Source organism: Odocoileus virginianus, chromosome 20, assembly GCF_023699985.2.
Source record: "Odocoileus virginianus isolate 20LAN1187 ecotype Illinois chromosome 20, Ovbor_1.2, whole genome shotgun sequence".
Lineage (NCBI taxonomy): Eukaryota > Metazoa > Chordata > Mammalia > Artiodactyla > Cervidae > Odocoileus > Odocoileus virginianus.
Window position 1 is genome coordinate 52,437,674 of NC_069693.1, and position 10,001 is coordinate 52,447,674.

The following is a 10,001-nucleotide window of genomic DNA, read 5'->3' on the forward strand; positions in this document are numbered from 1 at the left end:
TATAAGTGATATCATACAGTATTTGTCTTTCTCTGTCTGACTCACTTCACTTAACATAATTCCCTCCAAGTCTGTCCATGTTGCTGCAAATGGCAAAAATTCATTCTTTTTGGTGACTGAGTAACATCCCATTGTATGTATGTATACCACATCTTTATGCATTCATCTGTTGACAGATGGTTAGGCTGCTTCCATCTTGACTAAAGTAAATAATGCTGCTATGAACATTGGGGTGTGTGTATCTTTTCAAATGAGTAATTTTGGGTTGTTTTGGATGTATACCCAGGAGTGGCATTGCTGAGTCATATAGCTGCTCTATTTTTAGGTTCTTGAGGAAACTCCATACAGTTTCCCACTGGCTGTACAAATTTACATTTCCACCAACAGTGTATTGGTTCAGTTCAGTTGCTTATCGTGTCCAACTCTTTGCGACCCCATGAACCGCAGCACGCCAGGCCTCCCTGTCCATCACCAACTCCTGGAGTCCACCCAAACCCATGTCCATCAAGTCGGTGATGACATCCAACCATCTCATCCTCTGTCGTCCCCTTCTCCTCCTGCCCCCAATCCCTTCCAGCATCAGGGTCTTTTCCAGTGAGTCGGCACTTCACATCAGGTGGCCAAAGTATTGGAGTTTCAGCTTGAGCATCAGTCCTTCCAATGAACACCCAAGACTGATCTCCTTTAGGATGGACTGGTTGGATCTCCTTGCAGTCCAAGGGACTCTCAAGAGTCTTCTCCAACACCACAGATCAAAAGCATCAATTCTTCGGCTCTCAGCTTTCTTTATAGTCCAACTCACATCTATACATGACCGCTTGAAAAACCATAGCCTTGACTAGACAGACGGAACTTTGTTGGCAAAGTAATGTCTCTGCTTTTTAATATGCTATCTAGGTTGGTCATAACTTTCCTTCTAAGGAGTAAGCGTCTTTTAATTTCATTGCTGCAATCACCACCTGCAGTGATTTTGGAGCCCAGAAAAATAAAGTCAGTCACTGTTTCACATCTATTTGCCATGAAGTGATGGGATGCCATGATCTTTGTTTTCTGAACGTTGAGTTTTAAGCCAACTTTTTCACTCTCCTCTTTCACTTTCATCAAGAGGCTCTTTAGGTCTTCTTCACTTTCTGCCATAAGGGTGGTGTCATCTGCATATCTGAGGTTATTGATATTTCTCTCAGCAATCTTGATTCCAGTTTGTGCTTCCTCCAGCCCAGCGTTTCTCATGATGTACTCTGCATATAAGTTACATAAGCAGGGTGACAAATATACAGCCTTGACATTCTCCTTTTCCTGTTTGGAACCAGTCTGTTGTTCCATGTCCAGTTCTAACTGTTGCTTCCTGACCTGCATATAGGTTTCTCAAGAGGCAGGTCAGGTGGTCTGGTATTCCCATCTCTTTCAGAATCTTCCACAGTTTATTGTGATCCACACAGTCAAAAGCTTTGGTATAGTCAATGAAGCAGAAATAGATGTTTTCCTGGAACTCTTGCTTTTTTGATGATCCAGCGGGTGTTGGCAATTTGATCTCTGGTTCCTCTACCTTTTCTAAAACCAGCTTGAACTAGTATATGAGGGTTCTCTTTTCTCCACATCCTCGCAAACATTTGCTATTTGTGTTCTTTTTTATAGTAGGCATTCTGACAGGTATGAGGTGATATCTCACTGTGGGTTTTTTTTTTTCATTTATTTTTATTAGTTGGTCACTGTGGTTTTGATCAGCATTTCCCTAATGATTAATGATGTTGACATCTTTTCATGTGCCTGTTGATCATCTGCATCTCCATTTTGAAAAAGTGTCTGTTCAGTTCTCCTGCCCATTCTTAAGTAGAGTTGTTTGTTTTTCTGATGTTTGTATGAGTTGCTTACTTATGTTGGATTTTAACCCCTTATCAGTCATATCATTTGCAAATAAATATTTTTTCCCATTCAGTCTTTTCATTTTGTCAGTGGTTTCCTTTGCTGTACAAAACCTTGTAAGTTTAATTAGCCCCTGTTGCTTATTTTTGCTTTTATTTAGTTTAGGAGATGGATCTGAAAACATTGCTGTGATTTATGTCAAAGAGTGTTTTGTCTATGTTTTCTCCTAGGAGTTTTATAATACATAGTCTTACATTTAAGTGTTTAATCCATTTTGAATTTATTTTTGTATATGGTAGTATAGAATATAATTTTATTCTTTTCCATGTAGTTCTCTGGTTTTACCAGCACCACTTATTGAAGAGATTGTCTTTTCTCTGTTGTATACTTTCGCCTCTCGTGTTATAGATTAATTGATCATAAGTGTGTGGGCTTAATTCTGGGCTCCCTATCTTGTTCCATTGATTTATGTTTCTATTTTTGGCCAGTACCATACTGTTTTCATTATTGTAGCTTTGTAGTTTAGTCTGAACTCAGGGCATGTGTTTCCTCAACTTCTCATATACTGCCTTTTATATCTTCTGTTTAACGCTTACAACAAACCAGTTGGTTGGGTAATATTATATTCTTTTTTACAGATGATGAAAATGAGCCTCAAAGTCATTAAGTCACTTTTCCAAGTCACAATTAGTCCCAACTAGCAAATGGGAACTGCTGGGTTTGGAATGTGGAGTGGTCTTGTTTTAAGCTTAGGACCTTTACTCTGTGCTGAAGGCCCTCATTCTTCTTGGTCTTAGGCACCTCTCTTTCTCTTAAAAGTGATTGGGCTGCAGCCCCTCATGAGTTATTACATTTATGTAATTAATGATTCCCATTCCTAGTAATTTCACCAAAAGGGAGTCAACTGAACACTATTTTTCTCCTCGTGGAGAGACATAATACCACCTGTCTCGAAATTGGGTTTGCAATGTCCAGGAACTATATGCAAGAGAATATGTTAAGCAAAACTCTATCAGTGCAATTAGTCAAATCTAGAATGCAGAAAAGTGCAGGAAAAAAAAACTATTTCAGCATTTGGTTCCTTTACCAGATGACTCTTGAAGGAGAAAATATCAATGGGAGGAGCGAACCTAGGAGAGACGTATGTACCAAACATCACATGTAGATTGTGTCAGATCTTGATTTGAACCAAAAAACTGTGCGTATGTGTATGGTGAATAATATTAAGGAATTTCTGGTAGTTTTTTGATAGGCTAGTGACACTGTAGTTAGCCTTTTTAAAAGCATTCTTCTGGACTTCCTTGGTGGTTCAGTGGTAAAGAATCCACATGCCAATGCAGGAGACACAGGTTTGATCCCTGATCTGGGAAGATCCCACATGCCATGGAGCAGCTAAACCTGTGCACTGCAGCTGTGGAGCCTGGGCTCTAGAGCTCGGGAGCCACAGCTACTGAGCCCCGGAGCTGCAAGTACCGAAGCCTGCGTGTCCTAGAGCTTCTGCTCTGCAACAGCAGAAGCCACCACGATGAGGAGCCTGGGCCCTGCAGCCCGAGAGTAGCCCCAGCTCGCTGCAGCCAGAGAAAACCCTCACAAAGCCCGCTGAGCGCAGCCAACATCGATAGTAAATAAATTGTTTTTAAAATGTTCTTCCACTTAAAACACGTGTAGTTAACTTCTAAGCGCTCTACTTATATCACTTCCTCCATTTTATTTTTTTTAGACAAAGTTAGAGGAATCCCTGGAAGCTATTTGTCAGCTTCACACCTGGGACAGGGCAGAGCTGGGGCTGTGGGCAGGAGACGCAGGCCAGTCTGTCTAGGTACAGCTCGTTGCCGTACCTTTACGGTCTCCGATCAGCCTTTCTCGGTGTGGATACACATCACACCATTGTGACAAATGTGCCAGGCGAGGAATTTCAAGCTGTGGCTTTTGCAGGATGCAGTTTAGGGTTTTTTCCGTGGAAGTCCCTAGATATGAGTTTGAAAAATACCCAGAATCAGCTCCGTGCCAGGAAAGGTAGTTGCCAAAAGCAGTCTGATTGAGACCGAAACTCCAGATGTCATCAACTTTGCAGACACACACAGTTTCGTGGTGAGTAGCAAGTGGCAGCTGAGGCTGCTGACTCACAGGCTGGGAGCCGAGGGGCTGGGGCTGTTTCTTCTAGAACGTTTTGTAAGCCTGCTGCCGCCTTGGCACTACCATGCAGGCGGGGCTGTCCTCAGGGTGGATGGTGGTCCTTCCACATCAGCAGGGGGGTGCTTCTTCATTCCAAACGTGCTCGGAGTTCAGCGAGCGCATCTTGCTTTGGAGTCTCCGGTTGACAGCTCAGAACCTCATCTTCCTTACAATTAGCCCATGGGGTCCGGACGTGGACTTGAAGAGGTGAAGTGATGAGTCTGACCTCCCATGAACTCTTTACCTCTCTGATGAGATGAATGCACAGAAACAGGAAGGAGATTTAGCCCAAATCACTGAATATTTCCCACTCGTATGGCTAACTGGTTATCTCAGCAAGGCACAGGGTTTCTTACAACAGAAGAGAGAGACTGCGGATGAGTCAGGATGAAACCAACCCAGGACTGAGAAGATAACTTAAAGACACGGCTGTCCAGCAGCTCCATCTTCTGAGTGGAAGTTCCAGCCAGACAGCGCGAACTCTTGTGTTCACTCGGGAGACAGCAAAGTCCAGCAAGTCTAAAGGATGGTGGGGTGGCCTTGTGGGGTTATTGGCCCAAGGCTTCTGGAAAGAAATGTTCTGAGGGAAGAAAGGCTTCTGACCAAGAACAGGACCTGCCATAAAGCCTGAGCATAAAATCAGAAGCCTGCTACCCATCCAAACTTGGAGAGGCGTGAAGAGCCCACGGCTGTGGTGTGGGAAACAGGATGTAGCACAAATGGGGATGGGTACTTTCACAGTTGAGGTGGCTGTTGGAGCACAGAATGAGGTCCTGCTAGAGGGTTTCATGCCGGGCAGTGGGGCTCTGAGGACAGCAGTGACCCTCCCATGGAGAGATGGAGCCAGAGCTGGCCAGGAGGGATACAAGACAGACAGATTACATGGGGTGTCCAAGAGAGGCGTGTTCTTGAGATTATGTGTGGCACCCCCTGTGTACTCACGCAAGGAACTGAGTTAGCGTGGCATGTGTCATAGGGCCAACGTGAGAATTAAATGAGAGAATAAGAAAAGCTTTGGTATTGTTATTGCTGTTTCATAATTTTAATTGTTATGTCAAATAAACCTCGGTTCTGAGATATGTATGGACAGAAGAACCTGGTGGGCTCCAATCCATGGGGTCACAAGAGTTGGGCATGACTGAGCGACTAACACACACACACATGCATGCATGCACGTGGACTCAGTCGTGTCCAGCTCTTTGCCAGCCCATGAACTGTAGCCTGCCAGACTCCTTTTGTCCATGGAATTTTCCAGGCAAGAATACTGGAGTGGGTTGCCATTTCCTACTCCAGGGAAATCTTCCCAACTCAGGGATCGAATCTGCAACTCTCGAGTCTTCTGCATTGGCAGGTGGATTCTTTACCACTGTGCCACCTGAGAAGCCCATCGAGTTGGGTCGTAAAGAAGGCTGAGAACCAAAGAACTGATGCTTTCAAACTGTGGTGTCTTGAGAGTCCCCGAACATCAAGGAGATCAAACCAGTCAATCCTAAAAGAAATCAACCCTGAACATTCATTGGAAGGACTGATGCTCAAACTGAAACTCCAATACTATGGCCACCTGATGTGAAGAGCTAACTCATTGGAAAAGACCTTGATGCTAGGAAAGACTGAGAGCAGGAGAAAAAGGGGACGACAGAGGATGAGATGGTTGGATGGCATCACTGACTCAATGGACATAAGTCTGAGCAAACTACGGGAGATAGTGAAGGACAGGGAAGGCTGGTGTGCTGCAGTCTATGGGGTTGCAAAGGGTCAGACACAACTTAGTGACTGACAACAATGTACTATTAATAATTTAATTAAATTATATAAATTACCAATGTTTGTGTGTAGTTAAGTGCTCAGTAGCTGCTACTTGCTATTGTTATTTTTATTATTATGATTATCAATGGAGATGATGGTACTAGAATAGCAGGAGTACTTTTAAGATGGGCTAGATGCCACTCGGTGGTAGATGGGGGTCAAAGATAGAAAAATACATTTTGATTACAATTACCATGATGCCTGTTTTTAATCCCTGGACTAAAAATGGAGCCTGGAACTCATGGTTAATATTGAAATGAATGTGTTGAACTCAGTCAAAGAGAAGGAGAGAGAGACTCAGAACAGGAACTTTCAGGCTCCAGTTTCCATCTTGGTTCAGCTGCAGGGCTTGGGTGCCCACCCTTCACTGCTGAGTTAGGTTTGGTCGTGGTCCAGATGAATATGAGACTCTCGGAGTAGACAGTAGGAGGCTGGAGATACTTGTCTAACATCCCCAACTGGTCGGCGTCAGCAGCCAGCAGAAGCACGGGAAAACTCCCATCTCTGACCAGATCCCTTCCTCCCGCACTGCTGTCTCAGGTGTGAGAACCCCCAGGGTCCTGGCTATCTGTGCTGATGGGGACGAGCATGGATACAAAGTGGGTTGGGATCTGGGCTCCCATCCATGTGGCTGGCTCTCAGAAGAAAGCCGTGGCCCAGCCCAGGGCAGAGACGCGGGGTGAGCAGGGGAACGGGTTTGGCCGAATGTGCTAAATTTAGAAGGGGACTTGGATGGCCCTCCGTGGCTCTTGACTGGTGCCCAAGCTCGGAGCGTGTTGGTGTTTCTCCTCTTCGGTTTCCCCGTGGGGTGGGGAAGCTGCCGCCCTCTCAGGTTCCTGAGGGTTCAGGCGCCGGCGCCAGCTTTATAAATACCCTCTCCCTTCCCCGGCAGTTCTGACCCCGGCCGATTGTCAGTGATTTCAGGGTTTCTCATGGAGCCTCTGCGCTTCAGTTCGCTGGGATGAGACTCCAGGGTGGTGGGCCGCCCCCAACCCTGGGGAGGGTCTGTGGCAGAGGCTCCGGCGGATGCCTCCTGGAGCTGCTTCCCTCCTCCCTGGGGCTTGCCAGGCAGTCAAAAGCCTTGTGGGGAATAACACTTTCCTTTGTCCCATTCAGATAAAACCGTTTGGAGGTTACTGCTGTGTCTTTATAGGGATGGGGGTGTGAAGACAAGGTTGGGCCGGGAGTGTTTGTAGATTGTGTGCCAGGCTTATGCCCGGCGATTTAATGCTGGTTGAAAACGTGAGCTGATAATGAGTGTTCTATGTGTGAAAGCTCCATGCAGCTGTTTTTATGTGGACTGTCTTATTTATTCACCCATGTGATCTTTTAACATCTGTACAGTGTTTCATGGCTGAGGCACCTGAGGATCTGAGAAGTAACAGGACTGACTCAAGTCACACTTCGCTTTCTTTCTTTCCACACGCGCCATGTTAAGAACCCCTATCATCTCTCATTTGTATTTAATAGCATCCTGGGCAATTAAGCAACGTAAAACGTTTTGAAGACATAGTGTAGTACGTGTGTGTGTATACATGCTCAGTCATGTCCGACTCTTTGTGACCCAATGGACTATAGCCCGCCAGGCTCCTCTGCCCATGGGATTCTCCAGGCAAGAACACTGGAGTGGGTTGACATTTCCTCCTCCAGGGGATCTTCCCGATCTAGGGATTGAACTCCCATCTCCTGCATTGCGGGCGGATTCTTTACTTCTGCACCAGCTGGGAAGCCCAAAGACATGTAGACCCAGGCTCAAATCACAGCACTGCCACTTGCTCTAAGGGTCCACAAATTCTTTAAATTTATCTGAGCCTCAGTTTTCTTACCTGTCAAATGGGAAGGAGAGTAGAGTCACTGTGAGGACCAACTGAGACTGTGTAAAACAACTTGGGAAAGAGTGGGCCCTGAATCAGTGATAATGAATAATAGTAATAATAATAAAATGTTAATTCAGTTGGTCCTCCCTATGTGTTAGGCTATACTGTGCACATTATATTTTTTTATTTACTGCTCTCAACCATCTTAGGAAGACATACTTCATTAACCTCAGTTTTCAAAAGATCTGAGGGTTAAAGAGGCCAAATGACCTGCCCATGGTCTCATAGCTAGTAAATGGTAGAGTGTGGATTTGAATCCAGAGAGACTCAGAGTCCATATTCTTACCTCATATATACTGCCTTTGTCATCATTAGCATCATCATTTATCATCACCATCATTGTCATTCACCATCACTATCATTCTCCATCACCGTTATCACCATTGTCAATATCCTCACCACCATCATCACCATCACACATTATCACTGTCATCAACATGTTTCCACCATCATCACCATCACCACAGTCATCATCACAATCCTCATCAGCATCTCTATGATGATGTCATGGTTATCATTATTCCTAACTGTGTCTGTCAGCTCTGGAGCTCCTCCTGGATGGGGATGGGACCCATATGAGCAGTAGGATCTCAGCACATGTCTGTGGATTGGAAACATGAATGGGATTACCCTTCATGAGCTCAGCTCTTTCAAGAGGATTCTCATCCATGTGTCTAGAGCCGTTGAGGACTAGTGCATCTCAAACCTGAAATTCCTGTGGAAGGGAGCTCTGAGAAGCACATTGTTGGCAAAAACGCTCAGAGGCTGAGGATTCTCTGTTTTCCCTGCACTGTCCAACCAATATGGAAGCCACTGGAGACTGAATTTTAAGTCAATTATTTAAAATAAAATAAAATGGAAAATTGAGTTCCACAGTTATGCTAGTCACATTTCGTCACTTGTGGCTGGTGGCTACCATATTGGATATACAGCCATTGACCGTTTAGTGTCTCATTGCTAAAAGTTCTCTTAGTGCTGTCCTAGAAGGTCCTGATTCTCAGTCCCCATGTGCCCTCTGCCTACATTAATCTTTTCAGATAAGGAGCTGGTCTCGGACTTGGAGCCTGAGCTCACTGTGGCCAACACACGCCAGCGGGATGGGGAGAGGAGCCAGAGAGTTTCCTGGTGAACTCTTCAGTCTTGCCACCGTCTTGCCTACGCTCACTGGGCTTAAGGTGAGGAGGTCAGAATCACCGGCATTGGAGTCAGGGCTCAGATCTCCATTCTTCAGCTGTGTAACTTTGAGAAAATTAATAACCCTCCCTGGGCCTCAGTTCCCCAACCGTGAAATGTGTATGCCACGACTTCACAGGGACTTTCGGGAAACCTGGAAGAGCTATGTCAAAGGCACTTGCACACAACAGGTTATGAAGTGCTAGTTCTCTTCCCCTCCATCAGAGGGAAGGCCAGGGTGGGCGAGGCTCAAAGCCAGGTGACTTTACAAAGTGCAGGGAAGTTCCCCTGCCCTCACCTCAGCCTGCTTCTCTAGACCTCCTTAGTCCTGCTTGGAATGTTATATATTTGGGCATTTGGTGAGACAGACAATTGTTACCTTTTGCTACCATCACCAGTAAATAAAATACAAGGCTTTCCCCAAAGGAAGCCTTGCACAGGGGACTTAGTAAAGAGTTCTGGCAGCCCCAGGAATGACTCCCTTCACCCACTCAATGCTCCTCTCCTCTCACCTGCCACCTTCAGTTCCCCCTACTCGCCCACAAGGCCTCATTTCCCTACAAAAAAATCAGCACCTCTGTGGCTATGAATTTCAAATTCACTAGTAGCAATCACACTCATAGCTACTGTTTGTTGAGGTCCTCGATGTGCTGGGCACTGTTCAAAGGTGTTTACATACAGTATCATGAAAACCCTCTGATGGGCTATATCAGCCCATTTTACAGATGAGGAAACTGAGGTCCAGAGAGTTTCACTAGCACACCCATAACCTGTTGCATGGCAGGTGAAAAATGGCAGAGCAGGGCATTGAATTCAGGTCCACAGGAAGCTGAAGTCTCTGCTATTCCCACCATTTCCCATTTCCCATGGGGTCAAGAAGATGCTTATGTAAGAGTGACCGGCATAGAGTTTTAAAACCATGACAGTCCAGCTTGGAGGGGAGAGCTCAGGCTTTGTGGCACCAGTTCAGCTTTGAGATCTGGCTCTGTGTTGACTGCCAGGACAATCATGGCCAAGCTGCCCCCTTTCATTAATGAAAACTGCTTTAAATTTCAGTTTCCCTAACTGTAAAATGAGGATGGTGATTAAACCTCATAGTGCTGTTTT